General features: G+C 44.4%; 1 long non-coding RNA gene across 1 annotated transcript; it reads right to left on the reverse strand.

Annotated features, from left to right (window-relative positions):
• Positions 1–13,480: 13,480 nt before the first annotated feature.
• LOC308195990 lies at positions 13,481–21,528 on the reverse strand. Its single transcript, XR_013952001.1, has 2 exons — positions 16,027–21,528; positions 13,481–15,601 (listed from the first exon to the last, which is right to left on the reverse strand). It is a non-coding gene; the product is annotated as an uncharacterized lncRNA (long non-coding RNA).
• Between the last annotated feature and the right edge of the window lie 5,810 nt (positions 21,529–27,338).

Here is a 27,338-nt window from a genome sequence, read left to right on the forward strand (position 1 = left end):
ATGTTGCTGGTTCTTGGTGTTTTTAACATCTAAATCTCTCATCTCTCTGCACCAGCGAGGTATTCATATGCCAGCGTATGAACTGGTGCAGCATAAAATCTGACCAGAAGAACAAAACAGTTTTACTGCACACATGCAATTTAGTTTGAGGGCCTTTTCACAAACCCCTCCTCCCATGGCTTGCCTTCACTTCACCTGCAAGGCTCCATCAATCAAGATGAAACAGAAGAATAGGTTAAGACAGCTCTCAGAGTTGCAGTCTGGAAGGCAGTGGTTACCAGCAAGAGGCACTTACATCAGCCAATGAAAGACAAAGTGCTGAGCGGGGTGGCAGCAGGAGCTATGTCCTGCCTTTCCTGATTCCTGTTCAAATCCTTGCCCTGGACCCATCACGAGAGAGCACGTGGTCCAGTTCCACTGGAGGGTGCAAAGGCAGCAAGTGGTGACAGCAGCTTGGGAGAGATTCAGGCAGGAGAGTTAGTACTGAAAGGCGATTTTGATGGCAAGAGTCTGACAACCAATTTCAGCCCTCTGTTAGGTGGATGAAGCAAGACTGTTTCTGAATACCACTGTCAAATAAAAAGAAAACCAACATTCTAGGTAGTATCATGAGAAGTCTTTCTGAAGAACCTTTGAAGAAAGGGGGCTACTGTTCCAGAGGTGTGTGTTTCTTATTAATAAAAGCTCCTGTGGCTTCCAGAAGGTTCACATCCATTATTTTGTGCCAGGACTTTCACCTTGCTCAAGACCTCCTCACAGAGACCAGAACTGAAGAAGCTTGGCTACCTGTGGTGACTTGGGGTTGACTGGCTTTTATGACTAAGGTTCAAGATGCATTTGAAGCTTTCCCCATGGTTACAGCTTTAATTAAGGCCTTTTATATCTCTCTCCCCCTCAAATTCTCCCCTTATATGGATTTTCTGATGTCTAATAGCAGGTGAACTAATACAACCATTCTCCTTGAAAGGACACTTACCTCTTCCTAAGTGTCCCACTTCCAGAAAAACCTGTAGTAGCTTACAATCTCTGATTACTGGTGCTTCATGAGAACTGGTGGTTCTCATTAAGATTGGTTCAAATGTCATCAGAACAAATGTAAGCATTTGTGCTTTCTATATGAAAGCTGGCAGAAAGTGGAAAGCAGTGGCTGGATGATCAGTGTAAGTGTTTGTTCAGCACAGACTTACAGGTATCTCTACCCAACACTGGGGGTCTTTGCAGGCTGCTTCCTAGATTTTTGCTAGCTGGAACAGCAGAATGATGCCACAGATGCTGAAGTTGCATGGCATCAATACAGTTTTGTAGGGCTGGGCTTTAAATTCAACTCAGCCTTTCCCAGTTTCCCTGCTTGGTGAACACTTGGTTTACACCATATTTGAACCAAACTGCAGACCAACCTGTAAGTAATGGAAAAAACTGGGCAGAGGGCAGCCTATGTGTAAGTCAGGGCTGACCTGTCAGGAGTGCGCACCTCTCAAAGCACAACCTCCAGCACCTTCCTTTTCAAACCAATATGAGACTGTTGTTGGTGATGACATACAACAGAATTTCAGCGGCTGCTTTTTCCCTCAAGCTGCAGAGAGAATCTCTGCCACAAAATTTGCAAATCTATGTTTTCACTTTCAAAAGCCTTAGGAGCTTGTTGTATCTGCTGCGATTAGCATCTTGCCTTTCTAGGAGTCCACCTGCCTTCCAGCTCCTCCTGAGCTGAGCGAGGAGCAGGACTCAGAGATGACTACTCTTCATGAGGCTCTAGTTCTTGAGGAATATGACAGCTCTGAATTCCTAGGAGAGGCAGGGGGGCTGGCAGCTGGACTTGGAGCTCACTAAGGAGCCAGGAGTCAAGAGCAGCCAGTTTTGCACCCTTCCTAAATTAGCTCCTACGCTCACCTTGAATATAGACAGTTCTTTAAAAATTAGATTGTAGTGCTATGTATAATACAGTAGCAGCAGGGTATACAGCCTCATCATGCATCATTTCATACCGTCTGCTACCCTGTGATCTTCTGATGCTGCTATTTTGAGCTAAGAATTAGGCATGAATTTGTTTTGGGAGTGTTATAATTGAACCTGATCTGTGTCCTGTAACATGAATCCTGTAACGTGACTCCTATGCAGTTCTGACCCACTTGGCTTTTGGGAGAGTTTGTATAAGAAGGCAAAGCTGATGCAGAAAGCTCTGCCATGACTGGAAGCTCTCTTGCAGAATTTCCCAGCGATTCACTGTAAGACCAAGTTGTTTCCTGCCCTATGTCTGAGCCCTGTATCAATCTATTTAATGGGAACAGTGATCCCTATCCAATGGGGGTCTTGCAAGATTTTGTACCTGCAGAAAACGTGCAAGTGCTAAAATGGAGTCAGATGTTAAAGCGTTGCTCTGTGCCCTGCTCTTGATGGAAGGGACTTGGGCATTTCAATTATAGCTCTGGAGCGCGGTCTCCAGCACAACCTACCTTTTGTTCATGGGTGGGTGCACTAATGAGCAGAGCTGGACATAAGCTTTCTGATGGAACAGTTTTCCGTTTGAAAAATGCCAGCTTAACAGAATCGAACCATTTCATGGGGATCCACTTGCTTAATTGAATTTTCTGGCAGAAATCAACCCATTTCCTCACACGTTCTCCCATGTACCTGATCAGTGAGCAGAATTGAGAGCCTGGCAAACCTAGCATCAGCTGGGATGCTGAAGATTTCCCTGGCAGGAAGCCTGGGAGCCAAGGAGCCCTGTTTGAGCCAGGGCAACCAGGACTGCTAGGAGCCCAGCTGCGTGGCAGCAAGCCTGAAGGGAAAGCGATAGCAACTCTGAGCCATTTGGACGAGTCTGCTTCATTTAAAAAACTCAGAGAAAGGCGTTTTGATTACTTGTTTTCAAATTGCACCGCTAGGATGTACAGCTTTGGATCTCACGGAAGACAAATCGTTTTGATGTTCGCCTTTTCCCCAAAGCGGGGTTCTGTGCTGCAGGCAGACCTGCATACAAGCCTACTGTCTTAATTTCCCTGTTGGTTCGTGTTCACACCTGGAGGTGAGGGAGGAAATGAGCACGGCTCAGCAGGGGAGAGAAAGCGCCTCTGAAGATGATTGTGCTGATAGCAGCCCATCTGGGCTCCTTTCAAGGACAGGTGGTAAGGGAGGGCCGTGCTGACCTTACTGGAGGTTTTTTGATTGCTCAGTCTACTGGTGTTGATAGATTATGTGAATAACCAAAGCAGAGGGTTAAAATCCACCCGTTATTTAACAAATGCCAGACTGATAAGCAGCAAACTGGCAAGCTAAGCAACATAGAACATTAGAGAGCCAATACAGTAGAGCCACTAGTGATGTCTGTAGGGAGTCAGGAGGCCAGCAGATGGGTTTCCGCAGGTGCAGCTGTATGTCCCTGAGGCTGCCAGATAGATCTGATAGGCACGGTACAGATCCGCAGTCCCATGGCCTCCACTTTGATTCTTTCTTCTTTTCCATGACTTTTGAGAGTCTGCATCAGACTCTCATCTGCTAAACCCATCAAATGCACGTGTCCCTTTCTCCCTGCAAGTCTCCAGAGCTGTTAATCCAGCAGCTCCCACAAGCATTCAAGCTGTGTAAAGGACAAATGAAGAGAAGACAGTAGGAGGAGAGGAAGCTGTGCAGTAAGGAGTCCATAAAGATCAACCATCAAGCTCTATGAATGCAATCCAATAAATAACTGAAAAGGCCACACTTCCTGGTGTGTGTCTGATCTTGGTTCTCAAGCTCTGAAGCCTGAGCTTTTCTTCTATTTTTAAAGAAATAAGAATTTGAAAAAAAAAAACTTTTCCCAAGTTTCTTCTTTTGGAGGAGAAGCTTTCGACTGACAATTTCAATGTGTGACCCCTTAAAAATGCACATCTTCCTGCCAAGAGACCCAAAGCTCTGCGTAGATTTGGAAGATTCAGTGCCAAAAGAACCTCCCTTTCTTCCCTCTCAAATGCACAGTCAAAAATAAAATTTTACTAATAACATTGGTGGCAGCTCTGACTACACGTGTAGTAAAGGGGAGGGAGAAGAGTGAAGAATAAGGTCATAATGATTCTCCACCTCTGACTTCAAACTCCGTTGCAATAACAATTGCTAATGACTTGCTAGTGAAGCTAATTTCAAAGCAGTCAAGAGGGTGAAAATTTTTAAGGAATGTTCTCTCTTTTTAGAAGATTAAAACATCTAATGTTTCCCACAATCTAATGAAAAGAGAATAAATAACCTGGAGAATCCTTAACGAATCACGGAAAGCTTTCCTGGGAAGTCTTCATCTTCATCCTTAACTGATTTTTGCTTTAATTTCCAAACTGAAGCAGCTTTGGTTGCTAATATACCTTTATACTCTTCAGTAAAACACACCCATGAGAGGTGGAGCTGAGAGTGAAAGGGTAAGTCACCCTGCTGGTGCTTTGTTGCAGGAGGACAGGACACCACCACATGTAATAATATAAAACACAGCGGATTGAGAACGAAGGTAGAGTGCTGGAGAGAGAAGAGACAAGACTTGGAGACAATGGAGAACGCAAGCAAGAGCAACAAGGAGCTGAATATTCAGAAGTAGGCGTCACCCTCTTGCTTTCACATTTTTCTCCCCTCCTCCTACTCCAATCACACCGAACATTCATTCCTGGAGATCACATCTTTCTTCCTGTCAGAACATTGGTAGCCTGTAGCTGGGGGAGCAAAAGCTTGTTGAAGATTTAGACTAAGAAATATAATATGCAGAAACGTGGAAGTGGGGAAAGAAACCCAGGTTTGGGATGACTGAAGACTGGGCTCAGAGAAGTTTGACTGGCTCCTTTTCAACTGGCCTACCTCAAAGCAGTTGGTAGTTCCTTTCACTCACAGTCTTTTCATAAAATTTTAAATGCAAAGCAAACAAATCCAAAGAGAACTGACAAAACTCTTGGAATACCAGGTCAGAACAGAATGAACTTTATCTTTCAAATAGAGTTCAAAAGCTGACACAGGCTTAGAGGCAGTGTCTGAGGAATAGCTCAGTCAAACTGGCAGTCTCAAATCTCACCTTTGATAGAGCTTAGCTCATCCCAGACCCCCACTTTTTGCTGAGCAAAAAGCATAATATCTTGTTAATAATGAATAGCCCTGTGTCTCCTGTACTTAACACTGGAGCTTTGAGAAGATCCATAGCACTTTAAAAATTATCTATTGCAGCTGATTCAGGGCCCGCTGGGAGTGTTCTTGCAGCAAGCATCTTCCCTGCCTGTAATGGAATCATACCATTAATGCAATATCAATTAAACATACATTATAGTGCACAGGTGCCTAAGCAAACAGTGTGCAGGAAGCCTCCTCCAGGGACCCATATCCTGGGGAAAAGGTGTGTAAGTGGGAGATTTTCCAGTGGGTCCTATAATTGCAGCAAAAAGATGCCAAAGAAACCACGCTAGAGTGGAACGAAGAATGTGTCAATAAGGAAGAAAGAAATGGTCTTCATTTGCTGGTATTCTAGCTAATTCCAAACTTCCACCTTTTCTGTTTATGAGGTGAAGAACTCTTTCACATTTCATGCACTAATGTACTCATGGCCCCTAACAGGAAATCCTTTTCTCCTTTGAAAGCTGCCTGTCATCCATGGTGCAAATATTCAGTGGTCCCTTGGTCTGGCTGAGACTCTGAGCCAGCTGGATTCCTGCAGAAGAAACAGATGCTCACCATCTATATAGTCACTCTTGGAATAACAGTCCTGTCTCCCAAAGAGCTGGCACCAGTAGCAGGTGGCTGTGGTGGGATATCTCGCCAGCTCTCCAGCCAAACAAAACCTTTGGTGTATTACAGGCAATGCTAGTCTCCCTGGAGCACGGGGCGTCAAAATCTCATTTAAATCTACATCAGGATAAGCTTTTCCAGTCTATTGCTCAGGATGCTATTATACAGCCAGCCTGACCAGCAACGACCCTTTCTGTGAATGTTGTTGATAACTCAGGAAATATGAGATCGCGGTCTCTATCAGATTTTCCCTCCCTGCAAGACAGCAAATGAAGCATCTAATTAATGTCAGTTATGGTTGATGTTTTTCTGAGGGAGAACTGAATGAAAGATCTGCTAATTTATTTCATGCAGAGCCTACCAAGAAATATCAGACACTAATAACTACCAGTCACTGCTGAGCTTAACTGGATTTGAAATGGCAAGTTACAGATAAAAAAACTCCCCATCTCCTCCACTGTCCTGCTTCCTGCTGGCTGATCACCCTTATTAATAAATTCTTACATTTGTGGCAAAAATACAAATCAGATTGAACTAATGTAATGATAACACTGGCCTGAAAGAAACATTGCCGTCAATTCAAGCAGGGTTTTTCTCAGTGACTCAGGAAAAAATAAAAAACAACAACTCTGTTCTTTCTTTGTGGGCCTGGGTTCACCAGCCTGGGTTTTTTTTCCCCCATGTCAGTGGCAGCCCACACCTTGGAACTTCCAGTAGCAAACAGACGACTTACAGCTTGAGCTCAAAGTCAGTGTCCTGGTCATAGGGCCATTAACTATTCATACTCTCAATAAATTGTCTTAGATCCCCTTCAGCAGGGATTTCAGCACAGGGGAAGTTTATTAAAGTCCCACGTGATCATGGCTGGCACCACTCTTAAACCCTGCACCCTGGCCAGACTTGTTCTCCACTGAAAGTTTTTTGAGGAACATTGCAGAAAGCCAAAGAAAAGGATATTTTAATTTGCAGCCCCCTACCTAATTTCCCTGCATAGCAAATGTTAGTCAGACAGCTTGCTTTCTTAGTTACCTTCCAAGTACGCACGGACCTCAGGAAAACCACAGCCCAGTCATTCATGGCCCTCCTGCTGAACAGCTGATGTGGTCACCTGCTAATTTTTATTTTTTATAAGTAACCAACCAGGTTAGACCTCCCTCACAAACGTCATCCACAGTCAAGACAAAGAAGCAGGCTGCTTCCAGCCTGCCCCGTAGAGATCATGCCCTCTGAGCCTGCAGAGCACCAACCAAGTCATACAAACCCTCCGGAGCTCCCACTGCTCCAGAAGTGACAGTGTGCATTGCAGCGCTGCAGGATACCAGGATGTCACCTGGCAGGTGATGCTATCTCCTACACCTCTAGAAGATGAAATACATTCGTGTCATAAACTGTCATAAAACTACAAACTGTCATAAAATACAAAACATACAGGAAATCACTTTCCCCCTCTATTGTTGGTGACATTTTAGATATGCATCAGTTGTCTCCCACAACGACTTACTTCATCCTTATCATGGTTTTCTTTGAGCCTTGTTCATCACCGCCTCTTAGCATACAAAAGGAGAGTGAAAGCAGAAGGCCCAACGCTTTAATGTGGGCTGTTGGCTGCTGTGCCTTTTCCACATATGGGTAAGACATACAGTGGCCATTTCCATGGCTGTGCTTTGTGTTTCCTGTTTGGACATACAGAGGGAAATACCTCTTTTATCCTGTACATCCCGCACGGCGAGTCACCCTGCAAATCCCTCTCAGCACCAGCACTCGGGGGGAAGTCCAAAAGGGTTGTGCTTGAGTAAAATCATCTCTCCCCATGGACCCCAAGGAACATGCTGCACCTCTGACAGTGCCTCCTGCTGACCTTCAGGGATAATTCACGCGCAAGGCTCCAGATGTAATTAGAAGGCTTCCCGTGTTAACGCTACCAAAGGATTAAAATTATTGGACAAAGTAGGCAGGCTGTGTGCCCTCGAGGCTTAACAAGCAGCACAGGGTGGGAGGGATACAGCCCAGGCAAGATGGAAAATTCCACCGGTTCCCCACCTCTCTGCACTCAACCTCAAATATTTTGGGCTGTTAATTTAATCTGCAGCCCTCCCCCAGCTAACCTCACGGCTCAAGAAGGGCTGAGGTTATCACCTCATTTCCGAAACTGCTTGTGGAGGGAAACAGCTGGAATTGTCCAGCTGTTCCCCCAAATAAAGGAAACGAATGGAAAGGAAGTCCTGTGAGCATGCCTGGGGAGAGGTGACTTTGCAAGTGCTGAGGGCAACTGCAAAGGAGAAGGCTTCTCTGAAGGAAGTGCCGTTAGCAGAAAGTTTGCTCTGATGGGAGCTGCAGCAAAACAGGTTGGGAGCAACGAGATCACCTGCGGTGTCTGCAATCGGAGAGGTGAGGGAGGCTCAGAGGATGTGGCAGAGAACAGGACCAAGGAAGGATGGCAGTGGCTGTACAGGCTGTGCTCACAGATGAAATACTGAGAGCAGTGCAGGACACTGCCCACTAAGTATTTAGATGCCCAAGACATCAGATCAGCATCCAAACACCAACATGGCTTTGTTTGTTGGGCCAGAATGCTGCCTGTTGCACGCGGAGTTGAACCATCTGCCATAAGTCCATCCAGGATCTGGGGCTCCCTGGACTCTCCTTTAAAACCTTGAATTATTGCAAGTGAACGAAAGGGAAGAATGGTTTCTGTGTGGCACCCTGCTGAATCAGAGACTGATGGTGCCTGGTTCTGTTCTGCAGCTCAGCTGATTCATTTCAGCTCCCTGCAACTTTTAATGCTCCAGTTCAGAGCCCTGCAGCCCCCTGAGACCAGGGCCCCAGCTGATGCACTCAGACTGACCCCTGCTCTGGGACCAACCTGCCCTCTGTTCCAGCCCAGGAGTAAAAACTACTCACTGTAGCAAAACTGCATGAACGAGGCTGTGGAGGAGTCTGCGCCAGCAAGACGTTTTAAGATGATCAGATAAACTCTCTTGACGTGACCTTGTCAAAAGCTAATCCCAAAGCTGCAGAGGTGAATTGCTGTTTCACACTTCCACTGCCTCCCTGCCAGCTGAATGTTTCAAGGCATCTTGGGTTTGGCAACGGGAGGCTTACACCACCCGCTTCTGATGGCTGCTGGTGAACACAGGCTCTGCTTCAGCCCATATGCAGCACTAACAAGAAGAGGGGCGAGAGCTGACACGAGTGTCTCTAAAGCACAGAGAAAGGCATAGATTCCCTTGCTTTGAACTACGCAGGAAGCAGCTTGTGGTACCAGACTACCGTATTTCTCCAGGACTGACAGATTTAAGTGGCATTTGAATGGCTTGAAACACTTTCAGAAAAGCTTTAGAGATTTACAGAAAAATAATATCTTGCTCTGTCCAAACTCTTTTGCCTCTCTCTGGCTATAGATGCTTTTGTCTTTTTTCCTTTAACCCACGGCATGCCTCTTTTCAAACCAAGCTTATAACACAAGAACCTTGCACGAGAAAAATCACAAATTACAATTCAGAGGAATTACAGACAGACTGAATTCGAGTGAGAGTGCGTGGCTCCAAAAGGAAGGAATAGAATAGTTAGCCTTTCCTGAGCAGAGTGTAAACCTGAGTCCTACTGCCTAAAAAGACAGGGAGGAGTCCCTTTAACAAAAATGTGGCTTGTTTTCCTAATTCTAAAAAAAGTGAAGAAGAATGGCTCAAAAAAACTGTCATTAAAGCCTACTGACATACTGATAATCTCACAGACTTTGAGTGACCCACAGAAGATGATTCAACTTTCAACAACTAGCAAGAGTCACTTAAAATCCTCCGTAGCATGTGGTGGTGAAGGATGGGATGTGAGAAATTTGCCTTATCTCTGCCTGGGCAAAAACTGCTACACAGATCTATGTCTAATGGCGATCTCTAACTTAATCAAAAGGTTCCAGTATTCGTGAAACTTCTAGCACCCACCTAAGGTAAAAGAGTTTGCTGAGGAACAAGTGGAGTGCTTCCCTCGGGAATCAATGGTCCATCACTAAATCAAAAACTTGTCACCTAAGTGTACAGCTTTGTTATTCTTCTTGAGTTGGAGTATGTTGCCCGTCAAGCACCCTTACCATCCTAGGAATGGCAGCTCCACCTGCATGTAATTGACCTGCAGCAAGGCAGTGACCTTCCATCCCAGTTAGAGCCCCCCAGCAGCATGCAGTCTGTCTGCCTGATGCCATCTGAACATGCTGGGGAGAGGCTGTGACATGCTCTCCAGAACAGCCACCTCTGCACCGGGGCCCCTCTGGGTAGAGTCACTGCTAAATTAAGGAGCCTGGCCCTGAGATAATGCTAGACTGTCCCTTAAAACCCACTGGGCCTGGTTCCACTTGCAACAAGAAGAGATACAGGAAACCTTGGTGAATGGCAAAATGATTCCATCCACGTATCCAGTGGTTACTGGAAGAGGACTGGGATACCATTAGGGTTAACTCAGCTCACCGCAAGCTAATGACGTGCAGAGCGCTCCTTCCTATGAGGGCTTGGACCTGCAAGCAAACGCCTTGTCTCTGAGATTCTCGTTTACCAAGTCTTCATCAGGAGATGTGGGAGGAAAACGCGTCATGTGTGAGACAGATGGAAGGCTCTGCTGCTGGAATTTGGGGTTGTTGAAGAATCTCCTCCTAAAAGGCACAGGCCCAGTCAATGACAAACCACCACTACGTCCTCTCTGCAAACTGTGACTAGTTAAGGTTTCATTCCTGACGTTCCTGGAAATGTCAGAACTGCCAAGCCACCTTTACTGACTTGCTAACAAATTGCAGGTGTCTTTCCACGTATCCAGGAAGACTAAAATCCACAAAATTGACCCCTTCCTCCCGTCCCGCTTCCACCCCAGCACACTAACACAGACTGAGGGAGATTCCCAGAAAATCTTGTTAGCGGTTATTGTCTTTTTTCCTACTGTTGGTGACCCTGGCAAATAGAAATCTGAACCAATATAAGTAGTCTATAGCGGTATAGACTACAGTCCATTCCTTAAGCTTCACGAAGCCATGAAGCCTATTTCTCTACAGCCAGAGAGCAACCTTTGATAACGTGCCAAGTAGTGACTGGAGCGGGATGGAATTTTTCATTCAGAGTTGTTTTTAGCCTGGTTTACTAAGGAAACAAGCCACAAGAAACCCAGTTCTCCTTTTGTCACCCATCCATACTATCCCAGCAAAACTTTTGACTTTGCTGGCCAGTTTAAGTCCAATTGAAGAGGGCTTCTTGGATCCAAACTATGCAGCTTCTACAAGTTTGGAAAAAATCAGTGGCTGGGTAGAGGAGAGAAACCCTCCTTGTGCACCCCTCCTGCACAGGAGAAAATGCTGCAGTGTGAGCTTGGGACTTAGATACCAGAGACTCCATGGCAGAGAGTAGTGGTAGAAATGCTCCCACTGTGGGAAAATCTTTGAAAGTTACTTACATCTTATCACACAGCAGACCCTATTGGGGTCAATCTTGCGAGAATCTTAGAAAGCCAGGCATCAGTAGTCCACGTGGCTCTTAGTTTATTTCATCAGACTGCTTTTCAGAGCTGTAATGTTAACTAAAAACAGATTTTCACACAACTGTGTATTTTTAGCCATTTTTCGATGTTCTTAGATTATTAAGGCAGTATGCAGGCATCTCTATTTGAAAACAAACAAACAAACAAGAACACCCAAGCAACTCCACATGCTCAGACCTAATGCCCAGGCATACTGGCTTCTACACACCCAGTTCTCTGCACTGCCCTTTGTAGCAGCTTTTCTGCCTGTTGGAGGTGCACGTGCTCTCCTTCACAGCAGGTCCCCTTTTACACACACACTGAGTCTTACTGAGCACAACAGGGCCTGGGCGTGCTACTGTAGTGAAGATGATAGTTCTGCCCAAACTGTGAAGAATATGCCATCAGTCCATTTGGAAATCAGCACCACGAACAGCCTGAAAACGCTGATGCACAGCTTCAGCTTCCAGCTGGCTTTGTCACCTACAGCCCCGCTGATGCACACGCCTGTGCCCCCCCGTGCTTGCACCCTGGCACACAGCTGTTGTGCACATACAAGCACTGACGTGCCCAGTCCCAGATGCACTCCAGCCCTGTAGCAGCAATATGTTCTGGGCTTGCTGCCATTTTTGTGAATAGCTTCTAGGTTCATCACTTTCCAAAGAGCACTGCATTGCTCTAACCTTAGAGTGCGAAGACTTGCACAAACAGTTCAGCCTCCAAACGAAATGTCAGGATATTCCTGCCATCACAAGGTGCAGTTTACAATTTAAAGAAGACAGTCAAAGGGGAGAGCTTTCACTTGATCCACTTTTTGTTCTTGTTACCATCTTTACTCTGGGCAGCTCTTTCTTCGATACAAGTCCATGAACCTCTACCAGAAACCTATCCATGTAACATTAAGAAAATTACTCCGGACGTGTAACATTGCCCTTTTATCCATCAAAGGAAAAGCCAAGCATGAGGATGGGGAGCTTGTCCAGAGAAACCCTGCCAGGAGCTGTCAGGCTGTAATCATCTCCCTTTCAAGCTCTTCTGTTCTTAGAACAGCCATCAGTATCAAGCTGCTCTGAGTCTCTGACCTGTATCCAGTACCCTTTCTCATCTGAAGTTGACTTGGCAGAGAGCATTCAGAACACCAGGAGAGGAGCATGCTTTGGAGCCAAATGTAAGAAAAGGATGCCCTTAGGATTCCTGGGACCCAGACTTCTAATAGAGAAGCACTGACCTTCATATTCCATCAACTGCAGCATCTCCAGTAAAAGGCAGTGACAAATGAGAAGGCACATGGTCCCCATTTCAACTTCCTTTGCCAGCTACCCACGCTACTGGCATTAAAACCAAGGAATACTGAAACCACAGAAAGAAGAAAACAAGGGCAAATAAAACCTACCTGAACTATCTGAAAACAATTTTGTGAAGGGTTGAAAAATGTTAATTTTATGCAAAAGAGGTGGCCAGATGACAACTAAGGTGTTCTGAGAGGTTCATCAGTTGCCAGGGAAGTCTGTGAGGAGGAGACCAACTGAACGCTTTGGTCCTTAGGCCAGCCACAGAGCACACACAGAAGAGAAGGCAGAGATCCACCCATTGCCCTGCTGTGGATGTTGAATTTGCGCTAATTCTGCTGGCGTTCCCAATCCTGTAAATGGTAGCCACACTCCCTGGATTGATCACTTTGCTCAAATTGCCATATTCTTTTCAGCTGGGTGGTGGATTTATTCTCACTCCCATTTGAGCCAACCTCGTGTTCCTTATTGCACAGCTCGCTCTAAGAAAAGGGGGTGGTTAGGGTCTTTGTGAGGGGATGGGAGAGGGAGATTTCTGCTTTTCGGTCAGTGCAGTTAACACTGAAGTCTGTCTCTGTGCCCTGCCTGCAGCTCCCTGCAGCCTTTATGCCAGAGATGCTCCCAGCTTTGGCACGATCAGTGAGAGTAAATACTGCAATAATTCACGTGCTTCCCTTCCCCCACCCTGACCTTAATGGAAACCACATGAGGAGCACAGGACACGGGAAGACCACTGGGAAAGGCAAAGCTATGCGAACAATTAGCCACTGAGCTGATGGCATGAGAGCCTGGCAGCTGCCTCACGCCTCTCTCCTGCCAGGGAGCCACCCTGCCTCCAGCTCCTCCTAAGCACGAGCTGCCCCTCCTGCCGTGCACCCAGGTGGCAGGGCAGGAGGACGCATACACCCAGGTATCGGCAACTGCAGCAGAGAGGCTGAGGCCTGAACAGCCTGTAAATCGAGGACTAGGGGAGAATCTGGCACCTCCCCATCCCCAGTGGGTACTGTGGCTACTATTAAGAGGCTCTCAAGCACTCGTTTTCTCCTGACCCAAAAAGACGAACAGATTAAAAGAATTTGTTTAAACTTTCCAAAACAATTAAACTTCAAACAGAGAGCAAGCCTGAAGCACTTGAGTCAGAAAGCAGATGTTTTCGAAGCTCTGAACATATATCAAGTTGGGGCTTAGGAAGTCCTAAAGGAGCTATGCAACTATCTTTACAAAGCTATCGTGCTCCAAAGGGAATTAACATCCGTAAGAAGAGGTGGTCCACAGGGTAAGGCTGACCTGTAATGATGAAGATGATTCTCTAACAGAAATGCACCAAATGACCAAAACAGTGCTTGACTCTGTTAAAATTAACTGGGCTAGTGCAGTCCATTGAAGAGAGGCTGTCACTGTCCCAAACAGCCTCTGATACACCATCTTCACATACCCCTTCCCATTCACATGGTTTCCAAGAGAAGGTGACATAAGGTATCACCGTGACTCATTCGCAGCGTGTGTGCGTGGGTGTAAGTGTGCGCACATGGGCACGCATGCCACATGGCTGCTCTTCCCACTACCTTTTTGTTGCTTTCAGTGGATTGTTGACCTCAAATGACATTCTTGGTTGGTTCTCTCACTCGATAACACGAAGGAGCTCACGCACCTTCCCTGGAATCTCCAGTGAATTGTGGAGGAGTGATGTCTTAGCATTAGTGCTCTGCTCTGAGGCCTGGGGTTTCAAAACTCCGTGAACAGCTCAGCCAGCTGCTGCTTTCCTGTGTGCCACACGGTGTGAGAAACACCTAACTGCTCTTTGCCTTCATTTCAATCTCTAAAATAGAAACAAAACCGTACACTTTAAAAGAGCATTCTCTGCAGCTCCTGGGAGCTTTGAAATCCTCAACAAGAAGGTTGTGTGTGTGTGTGGTGTTTCAGGCTGTTTTGAAGGACCAGTTGATAAAGTTGATGCCAAAAGAAACAGGAAAAAATAAAGTAGGGATCAGTTTATAAAAAATATTGTAGAGTGAAGAAAATGTGAATTTTATTAACTGAAGCTCATCTATTCAAGTAACCTTGGAACTGAAGCATCAGTGGAAACAAGAAAGATGATTCTGTATCGATCATGGGATTCATTATAATTTTTCAGTGTATGCATTTGAAAGATGCAATGTCTACAGAAGTGCTCCCTAATGTATAAAATCCACTAGCTGCCACTCTCAATTAAATGCAGTTAATGAGATCTCTGTTCACCCTATAGAGAATAGGGTTCTGTCTCCATAGTTCATTGAAAATGGAGTTAAAACATGGCTGGGATTTTAATTGGTTATTGTGGATATCACCAGGACATGTCTCCTACGGTCTGTCTGGTGTATATGAGGTTCATAAAATCCAATAAAGCATTTAAACAAAATCCAATAGATGCCTGAGGCCCTGGGCTTTAATACCAGAACATGAAGCAGACATACACAGAAATGACAACTGACAGGGTATCCGTTGCTGATCTGCACATGGCAAAGGAGAAGTAAAGTAGCTTTCATAGCTGTATCCCCTCCCCTAGATGTAGTAGGGCATGGCTTTATCCCACGTCAAAGAGGTGCAAGAGAAACAAGTTAGAGCTGTCATGCTCTGTCACGTGCCAGAAGGATGAGGAAGTGTCTTCTGGGAGCTGCCAAGGGGCAACCATTTGTTTTTTCTTTTTGGGAATATTGGGAGACAAATGACCTGGAGGAAGGACACGGCTATCAAGGTGATTCTAGCAACTGGAGGCTGAAAAGGATGGCTGCTGATGGCGATGATTAGGACTGTGTTATTTCCTACACTCCTCTAGTTGGAGATTTTTCTGCTCTGGTTCTAAATGAAGAAGCGAAGTTCACCCTTCACCTCTCTGTGGGAGATTTTTTCATAAGATGACAGAGCGGAAGGTTGTCTCAGCTGAAATTCCTCTTCACTTTATTTTATGTCCAGGCTCTCAGTTCATCCCCGGAAACATGCTGGCCTCTTTCAGCAGCCTGCTGAGATCTTCCTTCTCTTTTGGACAAGGTACAGGGGAAAAAAAATGAACTGGGGGATCCCTGATTGACTTGGCTTGGGAATTTCTTTTTCTCCTGGTCACCAGTTAAGAGAGAACAGGAAAAAAAATAGAAAGAAAAAAAAAACATAGCAAATTCAGCACATTCTTTCATCTCAAAGGGTCTAAAAATACTCTGGAATTATTGAGCTGAAAATCACAGTTATAATAAAGTGGAAATGATCCCATCAGACAAGACAGGCCAGCTGTATCATTACTGTTGCTGGGCTGAATCCTCAGAGAGACCATTACACCATCAGCTGAGCAATTACAAAGACTCTAACTGCACTCCCTGCAATAACTATCCTTAAGTGGGCACTGGCCTAGCAGATCACACAGCAGCCTGACAAAAAGCTGAACTGAGCAGCTGGGAAGGGGAGGCAGGGTAAAGGAGAAATGCTGGGTGGCTATACGCTAAGCCTTTCTGCTGCTGTTTGTTAAATATTAGCAATGATCACTCACCTGTCTCTTGTACTGATTTCCTACGGATCGTCATCTTTGGGGTTCTCCTCAAAACACTGCTTTGATCCGCAGAGGACACCAGCCCCCAAGCTCCCTTTTTAATCTGTGTGATTCTTCAGAGCTTCTGAACTTCTCAGCTGTGGCCTGAGCTTGGCTCCAGGGGCTGTAAGTTTCCAGAGAGCTCGACTGACTCAGGGCCTTCTCTGTCCACAGAAGCTAACAGCAGCCTGTTAGAGTAGGCTGAGCTAGCCAGCTAAACCAGGCACCACAAGTCACAGATGGCAGCAGCAGCACATCTCATCCTTCTCTAACTAAAAGGAACTTTCACTGTGATTAGCTTAGCTAGCTCTGCTTACAGTAAAGCTAAGTTCAGCCCTTTCCCTTTTACTGTGTTTCCCTCTATTTTTTTCTCATTTGCTGCTGGAACAAGTCTTCTTTGCAGTTCCTGTTAAGAAATCCCCTATCCCACCAGCTTTGCATCTTTCCTTTCTCTCTAGCTTAGGGGCTGGTTCTGTCTTGCAGCATGAAACGGCTGCACTGTGGTAGACTGGACTTTTTGGGATTACTTTGTTTTATTTGGCATCGAGGGGGCTGCTGTGCAGCAAGGGGTGGGCAGGGGAAGGGAGCTGCTGATTCACTGCAGCTGTTTAAACAACCCAATCACCTCATCCTCTCCTTTCCTTCCGAAAGCCCCACTCAGCATTTCAAGGCCAGCCTGGGCTCCTGCTTGCTTTTGTTCTCCTGCCTCTTAAGGCTGTGGCAGCAGCAGAAGCATGTCCTTGGCTTGTGTTTTCTGGAGCCAGGGTCCGCCCCTAGATCCTGCAGCATCCAAAGCCTGGACTCAGAATACACATACATCACCAGCACTCCTGCTCACCTCACCCAGGCTTTCATGGGCTTTAATGCAGCAGCTGAATGCAGACTAAATTTATTGCAATAACTGTGTTGTTTTTTTTGCAGGGGAAGTAGGAAGGTAACCAGAGAGGACACCTCAGCAAAAACTCCTGGGATTAATCACAGTGTGCCAGGAATATTCCTGTCTTCTCTTGAGGAAAGGTTTAGCAGAATAATTTAAATTTTGAGTTGGAAGAAAAATAAATTCTCAGGACCAGCAAGAGAAGTCATCCTTCTGCAGGTAATGCAAGAAGACTTGACCTGCCAAAGGCTGGGGACTCTACACATTTTTGTAATCAGCATCTCCTGAGACCAAGAGATAGTTATGGTATGTACAGTATGAAGACACACAGTGTGGAGCCCTAACCCAGAAGTCTAGGGAGGCAAACAAAATGACTCAGAGATAAAGCTTGGTATGCATAGGACCTGGATTATTGAAATGGTTGCCTGCAAGAGCAGGGATTAAGACTTATTTACACAGTTCTTGTGTTCCTATGAGGTAAATTATGTGACCTTAGGTTTGGTAGCTATTGGGAAGAGCTGGGTAACTTTGAGGCATGGACAGAGAACAAAGGATTAAATGAGCACAGAAGGCATTCTGTGGTGTGGAGCAGCAATTCAGGCACACGGAAAACAACCACAGCATATTTACAGAAACTCTAGTCTAGCAGGTGATCAAATAGATTTTAAATCCCTGGATCATGAGTTTGCCAGTGATGTGAACAATGTTGTACAAGTCAGTTCACATCTCTGCTTTCCTCTTGTCTTTCTTTTTTCTTTGTTAGCTAAAAAATGGCTGGGTATATGATGTTTGGATAACACCTACCATAGCGGCATCACAAACTTCATCATCGACTCCAGATGCTTTGGTAGTTATGATAACTGAGTGTGTTTTCTAAAGATCACAGTGACTAGTATCTTAGGGTCAAGTGGGAGAGGGAGACTTATAGGGCTGCTAGGTGATAGAGAGACAAGCAGCTCTTGTAGAGTGTGCAGGGTAAGCTGGAGTCATCAAGTTGACACAGCATTCATGCTTTCCCCACTGAAGAACATTGTCGTCCTCAGATCATGTGCAGGGACTGGATGGAGACAAAACACTACCAAGTGATGCTAAAAGGAGATTTCCTACGTGTGACTGTGGTTTGGGACACACTTTCTCAAGTACTTGGCGTCTTTCCTTATTGACATGAGAAGGAATGCATGCAGAAGCTGAGCTCTGCATGGGAAACTAGCGCATAGCTTTGGGGCCTGGAAGAATGCAGTTATGTGCTGGAACCGATCTCACACATGGAAGACCTCTGGGAAGGAAAGCAGAAGCCAGGGAACAGTGGGAACATGCTCAGCACTGCCTCTCCCTAAGGACTGCTGTCTGTAATTTGTCATGAAGTGACCATTTTTCAGCAAATTGTAAACTCTCCTTTGTGGATGAGAGTAGCAGCTATTGTTTACCTTGAGTACAGAAATGTTTTTGACACAGCCTCCCATGATATCCTTATACTCAAACTGGTGAGATTTTGATTTGAATAGGTGGACAATGAAGTAGGTAGAAAACAGGATGAACCTCCAGGCTCAAAGGGTTGTGAGCATTGCTACAAATTTCAGCTGATGCCTGATGACTAGTGGTCCCTAAGGACCAATACTGGGGATAATACTTTTTAATGTCAAGTGTTGTCTATGCTAATAATCTGGACCTGGGGACAGAGTGCACCTCAGCAAGTTGGTGGATAGTACCAGACCTGGAAAAAGCAGTCAGTATGCAAGAAGATAGAGCTGTTATTCGAACAGACACCAACAAGCCAGAAAAATGGTTTGAGGGAAACCTGATATAATTTCAAGAAAGACAAACTTGAAGTCCTGCAAAGGACATAGCAGAATCCCATGCAGTAACAGTAGTTTGAGAATCTGTATTTCAGACAACGCCATTTGTCCTGGCCACAGACAGGGAATTTCTTTCACTCAGTGGGCACCAGTTGGATAGAAAATGACACAGCAGAAACAGGGCTGGGGATGCCAGCAGAAAAGTCTAACATGAGCCAGCAACGTACCTTTACAGCGAAGGCCAAACACATACTGAGCTGTATGAGCACGACTGGACCCAGCTTGTCAGGGGTGACTACTACCCTCTGTTTGGCACTTGTGAGACCACACCTGGGGTACTGTGTCAGTTTGGGGACCCCAGCACAAGAGTGACAATGACATTCTGCAGCAAGTCCAACAGAGGCTCACATTAATTGAGAGAGGGGCCAGAGTGCTTGACGGCCAAGGAGAAGTTGAGAGAGCTGAATTTCTTCAGTGCGATAGAAGAAGGTTAAAGAGAGAGATTATTGCTGTCTTTGATTATATATTGGGCATCCATAGAAGAAACAGAGCCAAATTTCTCTGAGGTACACAGTGACAGTCTGAGAGGAAATGGACACAAATTGCAAGAAGAGAAATTCCAACTAGATATTATGGGAAAAAAATCATAACGGGGCAATTAAATACTTGAATACTTTCCCCAAGAGACGGGGGAATTTCCATTCTCAGAGATATTTACAACTCAAGTATTTACAACTGAGTAACCTCATCAAAGCTGGCCCCACGTTGACTGGGGGGGTGGCTGGGCTGGATGATCTCCTGAGGTCCCTTCCGAGTGAAGTTTTCTGTGACTTTTCCAAAAATAATGATCTTTATCATCCGGCATTCAGGCAAGAAGCATACCTGAATATTGGGACTAGACCTTCTACGGTACTCTTTTCTTAATTGTCTACCAGGAAAGCCGTTTCCTGAGAACACGGGAAAACTGGCTTACATTCCTTTAACTGCTCTGGGGCATGGGAGGCTCACGCAGCCATGAGGCTTTCAGTGGACTCAGGAAGGACAGGTGTACCTTTGGTTTCCTTTCCTGTGGAAACCTCCACAAACTGCAGAAGTCAAAAATCAGTGCCACAAATGAATGCTGACACTTGATGCAGGCAGATTGCATCCTACAAGATAAGTCAGGCCTTGCCTGACAGCACGTGGGCCAGCACCCTCAGATGGGGCCAGGCAGTTCGGAAGGAGCTGGGCTAATTCCTGCAATTGGATGACTGCTGTATTTGCCTCTTTGTTTTGAATACATGAAACAGCAGCCAGGATCTCACCGGTTATCTATTTGATCTCAGTCAGCACGGGCCTAGTTGGAGAACTGACAAACTATTCCAAATAATGCCATTTTCTTGGCCTGCGGGTTTCTATTGCCAACATTTCTGGGCAAATAGCATGTCTCTCGGGGCAGTAATGCAGACAAAATGGCACTGAACCAGAGCTGTTATCTCAGAAGTGACAACATTTATATTACGCATTAGTATAATAAACAGTTGATGTAAGACAAAGTAGAACCAGGCGCTTAGATTTAGCTAAATTAACAGAATCACGTTATTATTTTGGTAGGAGAGGAATCAAAAGGAGTTCCATGCCTTATCCAAAGCTTTCTCCACTTCTATACCACTTTGCAAGACGGTAGGCTGGGGAGAGGGTGCGTACCCCACCCCACCATTGCCATTTCTCCCCTCTCGCACCAGTTGTCAAGAAAGAGTTTAAACAAATCAGTGAAAGCACGTCTGAGAAAGAAATTAAATTTTTTTCAGGATTGGTAGTATCCCACCCTCTGTGGAAACAGGCATCTTGAATATAACAAAATATAACAAACAATTTAGGATTAAATTGCACACTTGGTTCCATATGATTGACTTCCCTGGAATTGCACTGACAGAAATGAAAACAGAACTGAACTCCTCAGATTTCAATTAAGTAGATAAGTCATTGTCTATGCCTCCCTCCTGGTTACTTTGAGAAAAAAATTCCATTATTAACTTACAAGGGTTGTCAGACATGGAATTCTGCAGTTGTCAAGTTTTGTAATATAATATACACCCGGAAAAGATATTGTCAAACCTAAATGCAAACATGATGTGAATGAGAGGACTGAGAGCTTAATGCACCAAGCATGAGCCCCCTTGCTGCTGCCCCAATAACCCACCTCAAGGTAATGTTTACAGTTTTATCAGCTTTTACAGTTTTATTTTGTTCCAGAGAATGCTTTATGTGGGATTGTGCAATATAGGCCACTCACTCTCAGCACCAGACCACAACAACCCATGCCATAATCTTTTGTAAGGTATGTTGCTATGAGTGTCTCAGACTGCACGTTATGAAGGCTCTCTGTAGACTCATTCGCCCTATTTACATCATGTTGCAGTGCATATTTAAATTTAAATGGCAGCTAAAAGCCCAGGGTACTGACCTAATCATCACTCAAGTATTTTTTCCATTGCTTTTCTCTTTCTGTATCTGCTGCTATAGTAAATTAGCTTGCTATGTAATGGGTTTGGGGTTGTTTTTTTTTTCTTTTTTTCTCCTCTTCCCTCCAACACCCCCAATACACGTGAGAAGCACTAAAGGGCAGGAAAGAGCATGCTACTCAGCAGAACGGTGCTTTCATGTTCTTCACAAATAATGCAGCAAATAAAGAAGCAGAATAATATCTAGACTGTGTCAGCAATACATTGTACCATTAAGCCCAATGATTTATCCTTCACAGGAAAAGAAAATGTTTAATTTCCTGGTTTTCAATCAGCTACAGACCAAACCCAAATTTTATGATTTTTCAATGAAGTGAAAATACTTCTATTTCTCACTTTCCAGAAACAACAATTCTAAGACTCTGAAATGTTGTTCTGGACATGTTTTCACAGTATTTCAGGATATGAGAGGAACTATGACAACTGCTGACATAAAGCTTAATAGAATAATGGAAATACTCTATTACATTTAATCACTAAGGGCACCTGCTACTTAGTACTGATTGAAGCAACTTATCTTAATTTCTAGATCAAGTGTCTTCTGTTAGTGCCTTAATGAAACAGTGTGACATACAAGAAAAATTACTTTGCTTTGCATATTGCAATTTAAAATGATTCAGGGGAATAATCAACCCAAACAAACATTTCAGTATTTTCCCTGTTTTGCAAATATCTCATTTTCCTTGTAAAACCTTTTACAACAGAAATGTCTCTTGGGCAACTCAATCCCCCCAAAATAAAAAAAAAAATAAAACAAAAACCCACAACAAGCTCTGAAGGGACTCTCTTATTTTATCTTTGGAATGTTCCAGTCACCTCGTATTGACTTAAGCATAGTAAGTGTAGGTTTCCACTACTTCCAAGTATGTATACCCTCACTGCTGTGCTGCACCAAGTTAAAAATATCTGGTTCAGTTACACAGGGTCTCAAACTACACATAATTGAGGCTTGGAAACAAGGATCTAACTTAACAAAACCACAGACATTCTGGGATATTAGGATATTAGCAAACTTCATTTCAAAGGAAGAGGTGAGATGATAGGGCCTTTGGAAGAACTAGGGAAAGGAGGAAGAAAGGCAGCCGCAGTTGTGCCTGGGGGCTGAGAAGCAAAGTAGGAGCACTCACTGGCAGCAAATCCAGCTGCCGAACCGTGCTGGAGGGTCTGCTTGCACAGCCCTGCTTACAGGTAGGCTCCACTGAGAGTGCAGTAGCTAAACAAGTTTCAAAATCAATGGATATATTATACAGTTGTGCTTCTCTCTCCCTGTTCTGCTTCTCTCTCTTCTTAGGCAATCCCTGCAAGGGATAACACTTGCATTTTTCCCTCTGCTTCTTTGATTGTAGTTCCATTTCCTACTCTGGTGTCTCCCCTGAGGGCTGCTATTATCCTGCTCTTCCCAACCCCACCCTGTTTCTGCCCTTTCCTCTCAAAGCTTAATTTCCCTGACTTTGATGCTCTAATTGGCTATTTCCCGCTTTCAGCCATTACTTTGCTTCCCTGTGTGCTGGCCACCATCCCATGCTTAATCTACGTTTTGAAAAAAGGGTAAAGCACAGACCAGAAATGGCACCCAGGAGCACGCAACTGCGCTGTGAGGGGACTGAGTAAGCCAGGAAAGCACGAGTGCATACCCATTAATGAGCAGTATTTACAATTGCTGTTACCTGAGGCTCTCTTATGAGCAGAAAACTTCACTGTCTTAGTCCAGTGGTTTTGCAGCTTTGTGATGTTTTGTAGCACCCGAGGCTGTGTCATCCACTGCAGTACAGAATGATGAGATCTCCTGCAAGAAAGATTTTGTGCATAAGGATTTTAGCCACTGGCAATGTAGCAGAAAAGAAACTCAACAAATAAAAACAGATACTTAAGCAAACTGTAGGATAAGGAGCTAAGATCATAATGAAACCCTTATAAACCAACCACAGATGTGCAACATCTAGTAAGGAAAACATTTTCCAGTATGTGGAGATCTTTAATATTTTGGAGAGGAAGATGTATACAGCCTGGAAGAAACTGCCAGAAATGTTGAAAATCTAGGTTCGAGTTCTTTTTCTACCTTCCCAGGAGACTGTCAGGCAGTGCTGGTGTCTCTCTTACTTTCCAGATATGAGCTGAAATTTTAGAATTTAATCAAACTCTACATACTCACAAAATATTTCCCCAGAAAGCCCCAACATGTCAAAATTTCCCAGCCACTGCCAGGAAGAATTCTTGGGTCTTGGAATACTTGGCTACATGATTCTGATGTCTTCAATCCACTAAGCTGGTGGTGGGGTAGAGAGATTAAAATGAGAGAGAACTATAGTTTATAAGGCAGCGGAGTAAAAAGGGAAACTGAGATAAGAACGGAAAGGGAAGGAAGAAGAAAGAAACATGGGATGCGGAGCAGTATGGATAGCTAATTCTCTTCCTAGGACAGGCCAACAGATAGATATTTTTCCAGGCAGGATCAGCCCACCTCACAGCTGCTCAGAACATGAGCTGGGGGATGGGAAGGGAAGCAGGAAAAATAGCAGTTCACTGCCAAGCAGAAATTGCACTGGAAACAGGCGCCTGGGAATGTGCAAGATGGGATTTGCAGGCAAAGCTATGCAAGATGGAGGAAGAATCCATATTCTGCAGGGTAGGGAAGACCACTGAAAAGATCCCAGGTCTCCAGTAAGGTCTGTTTTCTTCAGAGTTAATCCACACAATTTGGAGAGGGAAAAAAAAAAAAAAAAAGTAAAAAAAGAAAAGAAAACTGCACTAAAATTTACAGTGATTTTATGGCAGCACCTACCCTTCTGGTGCCAGCCCTCGCAGCTTCAAGTCTCCCTGACCATCAGCTGCATGCTGTCCTTTCACTGCTCAGGGGTAGTGACCCAAGTCCAAACCCACAGACCTACTTGCTGCCAGAAAGCACTTTCCCAGGGCACTTTCTCCCATCACAACAGATCTTCTTGACAGTGGATTGCATGGATCTGTTAACCCCGTGGATTTCTAATTAGGGGCCATGTGAAGACACAGACTGTTCATCATTCAAGACTTGTTTGCTGTCATGATATCACAGTCAGGGACTGATATTTCAGGTTAAGATGTCAGTCAGCAATAGGAATAACTTAGTTTTCCTCACATTTTATATAAACAGGAACAAACATCATAAACATTGACTGAAGTTAAAAAAGAGAACTGGTCAAATTACTTTACAAGACAATTTTTTAGTGAAAACATCAGATTTTAAAACTTTGAGAAGAAAATACATACTTATACATATTTTTTAAAAGTTCTAAAAGTAGGTAAAATTCCCAGCTTGTTTTCCTTTCTACTAAGAAAAAATGGAAGTGAGAATTAAAAAAAAAATCAAAACAATTTTTCAGAAGTGAAAATTCATGTCTGTCTTTGAAATTGAATTCTGAGGCAAAGACAAAACTATCATAATATTTTAGACAAACATATCAATGTTTTGTGTGTGAAACAACATTTTAATGAAAATACAGTGTGAACAGAGCATGGAAAAACTAAGAACTTTGTAGATGAGGTATGAGTTTTGCAGATAGTCACACTATTTCTTATTTTCAGTTTTAAAACCCAGCAGAGGAGATGAAGCGTTAAAAAAGGCAATTTTTCCCAGAGAAAGATGTAACACATTGAAGTGCACAAGGTGAGAACTGTTTAAAGTCGCAGAGGTGGACATCAGCTTTGTGATAGTGTCAGAAGACAACCGGTGGCATCCCATGAAAAGGGTCTTAGGTTCTGTTTATCGGAACTGACAGGAGTGAAAAGAACATTTCATTGTTATCTATCAGCGGTAACGCTGATCTAACTGAACTAGGTGTTCATTTCCATGGAGCACTGCCGCCCACAGTTGTACTTACACAAGCCAGCGCTATTGGCCTTCCAGACATTACAGACTTCGTGTTGCCTGAACAACATGTAGGCATTTGCACTGGTGCGAGCTGCATGCAGAATGTTTTTCTATCTGGAATGGCAGCAGTTTACATTTTCCTTGAACATCTTCAGGAGAAAGGAGTCCACAGGGTCAGGATAACAAAGAATTAAACACAGTATGTCTGAGACAGGAAGAATGCAATTATTATGATTTACAATGCTATCAGGATTAACATCTCTCTCTAACAAGAAGTGCGAAGGAATCTCAAGCCATTAAACTGTCTCGCTCTTAGCTATTACATGTGATCCACAAACAGGACCTTCAACAGTACAGTGCCCTCTAGCACTGTCATAAAGTATTAACCACTAGTTAATACTTCCAAATTGCTACTCGGAAGCATCATCCAAATACCTACCAAAAAAAGTTCAGTCTGAAAGGGCTGCAGACCCCTGTTTAGAATCAGTATTTTACTGTCTTGAAATTGCTAATTATTCCTCATCCCCTGGGGGAAGAAAAACTATGACTCATTTTACTGGTTTCTAAATGAAAGTTTGGATTAAGCTTCCCCTTGTGTTTTCAACAGCTCCTTTAGACAATACAGGTTGCTCCCTGAAACAGAAATGGTAGTAATTGAGGAGTGGGATCAGAGTTTAAGAAACCGTCTTTCTGAAATGAGGATAGGAACAAGGGAAGTATATTAGCGGAGCAATTCACACCATATAATAGGGTTAGCCGTTGTTGATAGTAGGTGGATATGTAAACAACGTTAGAGTACAGTTACATTTGATTCAGGAGCTGCTGTGCTATTCTCTGTGTCCACATGCAGTTTGAATAAACTAACTGCTGAGCGTTGACCAAGTGGAGCTAATTTATAGGAGAAGGATGAATCTGAGCTGCTTTGATCCTAGATCACTAGCCTTGAAGAGGCCAAGGCTTGGTGTGACTGTCCTGTAAATGGGGACCAAGGGCTAAGAGGGAGATTATCAGAAAATAAACGTGTTAGAATATAGTTGTGTACCTGCTGCAGGCATTGGGCAAAGTTCAAGGGGTGCTATCTTTTCTAAAGGAACGGGAAAAGCAAGAGAATATCAAAGTCCTTTGGTAACAGGGCCAGGGCAAGGAGGCAGCACACAGAGAACCAAGCAGGGAACACACACGTTAGTGCCGCTGCTGACTTCTACTGCTGCCCAGGGGAACAGGCGATGGTCTGTAGAAATGCAGATAAAGATAAGTGTGTTTAATGATCTGGGAGGTATCTCTGCTGCCTAGATGTCTTACTGTGCTTCCATTGGCAATGTTGCACAGGAGCAATACTTACTGCATAATAAATTTTCTTCTTCGGTCTTGCACCTCTAACTGCTCCTTGAGTTGCTAGTCCTACAGCTTCTTTATGGAATTCAAAACTTCTTCGCAGCTCACGTTCTTGGTCTATTTAGACCCTCCTTGTAGACACAAGCAGGGACTGTCTAATCACACTGAAGGAACAACTCACCCAGTTTCTGTTGCATTCAGAAGCTACAGAGACAGAGGAAATCTTCTTCCATTCCTCAAGTCATTATTCTAGCAAGATTTACTAGGCTGTGGTCTAATTGGATATAACAGGATCTTTGAGATCCCATTAGTACTTTTCCCCAGTCCTGTTTTGACTGTAGAGGACAATCCCTCAATGACCAAAGAGGAATGGATGAGATAGCATAAAATAACAGGAGACCTTCTTTCCCCTCTATTTCTAATATCTATGCTATGGATATCATACACAGCAGATTATATCTGTGCCTAAAAGCAATAGGCCACTCAAGGGAAATTGCACTAATTAAGTATACAGGCTGATTGCTGTCTCATTTAGTTCCTGTCTGCTCTGCCCTGGAAGAGGACACAAAGAAGGGATTGTGGAGACTTCAAGAAGCATGGATGAGTTTTTCCCACAGTTTAGAATACTTGCATGTTGGGAAGCTTGGGATCAGCTTGGCTGGTGTGCTCTTCGTTCCTTACTGGCTTCATCTTAGAAGTCAGGACTCGATACCGTAAGCAAAGTGCATTCAGTCAGTGCAGTGGTTACTCCCTGCAGTCAGAGAATCTCTGGGCAATGAGGAGTCAGTCATCCCCAGCCAGCAAGCTGCTCCATTTGCCAGCTGGAAAAGGACCCACAGACTGCCCCAATGATGCTTGCATATAAATCTGGGGGATTACGGGGAATGCAGAATGTGGCAAGGGCTCTGGAAGCA

The sequence above is a fragment of the Anser brachyrhynchus genome (genome assembly GCF_964034855.1).
Source record: "Anser brachyrhynchus genome assembly, chromosome: 5".
In the NCBI taxonomy this organism is placed as follows: Eukaryota; Metazoa; Chordata; class Aves; order Anseriformes; family Anatidae; genus Anser; species Anser brachyrhynchus.